Source organism: Cucurbita maxima, unplaced genomic scaffold (genome assembly GCF_002738345.1).
Source record: "Cucurbita maxima cultivar Rimu unplaced genomic scaffold, Cmax_1.0 Cma_Scf02999, whole genome shotgun sequence".
NCBI lineage: Eukaryota > Viridiplantae > Streptophyta > Magnoliopsida > Cucurbitales > Cucurbitaceae > Cucurbita > Cucurbita maxima.
This window is the reverse complement of record NW_019275015.1, coordinates 1-1999: the sequence shown is the minus strand read 5'-3', so window position 1 is coordinate 1999 and position 1999 is coordinate 1. Positions and strand designations below refer to the sequence as shown.

Sequence of the window (1999 nt, the reverse complement as noted above, 5' to 3'; positions counted from 1 at the left end):
TGTAGTCTCCAGTTATCCAGAAGACGTATTTCATCGTGGATAGAAACATTCTTCGGACGAAAATGTCCTTGACGAAACCGCCTCGTTTGGGAGCGGTTTTGATTCTAACGGCAGACTATGTGTTGATCGCTGTAACGTTTTCGATCCTGACGTTGCGGATTCCACCGGACATTTCGCTGCGAAGGGAAATGCCTGCAGAATCTGGTGAGATGCAAGTGAGTCGGCGAATGACGAGNAGACAATGTAGCAGTCTTCGATTTTAGTGTTGGAACAAGAATCTGATAAATTGAATGGAGAATTAGGGAAAGGGATTGAGGAAGAAAAGAACCCTAAGGTTTTAAAGGAGAAGAAGAAGGGAACCTGAATTGATTCTGTCGGTGTTGGGTACCGTGACTGGAGCCAAGATGGTGAGCCCTTGGATAATCACATTTCTGCATTTTCACCCATATTAAGATATATAATTAAAAATTCTTTTTGGTCGGGAGTAATTTGAATTGTATACTTTTTTTGAAGCATAATCCTAAAATACAAGGATAACGGAACGGAAGCGAAATAGCCTAACCTACTATAAATCGGATGGACGAACCAAGAAGGTGAGTTGATCAAAGTGAGATTCGAGATCTGGATTTGATCAGAGTACATGATCTCGATCACATATGGCCGTGTTACCTTGAGCTCCCCTTTCTTAAACTTTTCCCACCAAGAAGATCTCTGCCCGTCGATTGTACCGTTGTTACCTACACCGTGTCACCAACCCAACTTTATTTTCTATAAATGTTCTTTTTATGTTGTCAGTTACCTTAGTTTTTTTTATTTAATTCTGATGGCAGGGAATCTTGTTATAATTTTGCAATCCATTTAAAAAAAATTAGAATGTTAAAAGGTAAGAAAAAATAATCACCAATGATAACCACATTGGTGAGATTAGTTCCAAAGATGAGACTGTTGTACCGTCCACCAAGAGCATGCATCTCTTCCCCTCCCATAAGATGGGAGAACTTCTACCAGTGGCCATTCTGATTCATTCTCCACCATTAAATTAAATTATGAGGAACAAATCTAACTCATTTATTTTGGATTAAAGATTAAAATTCAAATTACCACTCACAAAGTTGATAGGTTTATAAAAATAAAATACTCGATAGGTCGAACCTGGGATGCAAGAATTTTAGCTTCTTTATCGATAAAAAGTGTGAAATGGCTAGTCAGATTAAAACTTCCGGTCAGCCATTTCCTCGGCGACATGACCAATTGAGCACCGCCATCTGCCGCCATTATGCTGAGATGTTCAATCGCTTTTCGGGACGCGTGAGTATTTGAAGTTACTCCGTCGCCGACGCCGCCAAACTTCGTTAACAACGCTGAGTGTTTCTGACAATTGATGGCTTGAAATTCTAGGGAGTTCGAACTTAGACGCGGATTCATAGCGTCCACGGTGGCTAAGCTCACCAATGCCAGTACGATCACGGCTGAGATTCTCGCTGCTGTAACCTACCGAAAAAAATCAAAGATGATTCAATATCTTTTTGTTGGTTACATTTTCGAATTTTATCGAGAATAGTAAGGATCCACGAAAAAAAAAGTTCTTCAATAAACCATTCGGGGTTTTGAACAAAAACCCATAATCATTTGAAGTGATTCCAAACAAAAACCAATGAAAGTAGAAGAACAAGCAAAGCTCACAAGATCAATACAAAGAAAACAAGGTAAAAGAAAATGAAATTCAAAGAAGAAGAAACATTACATTGACAAGATCAATACAAAGAAAACAAGGTAAAAGAAAATGAAATTCAAAGAAGAAGAAACATTACATTGAGTTTTGTGGGTTTTGGAGGAAAATCCATGATGAATTTTTTTTTGTGAGTTTAGATTGGGGACAAAGGATTTTATAGGCTAATTTAGGAATCAAAAATAGGAAAGGGATTTATTAACTATTATGGTTATTATTTGAAAGGTTAAAATTTGAGTGGTTAATAAAATGGTTGGATTTACATAGAAT

The 1999-nt window shown here is 37.6% G+C and overlaps 1 pseudogene; it reads right to left on the bottom strand.

Moving 5' to 3' along the window:
- Positions 1 to 4: 4 nt before the first annotated feature.
- LOC111475810 lies at positions 5 to 1844 on the bottom strand (annotated as a pseudogene).
- Positions 1845 to 1999: the final 155 nt, after the last annotated feature.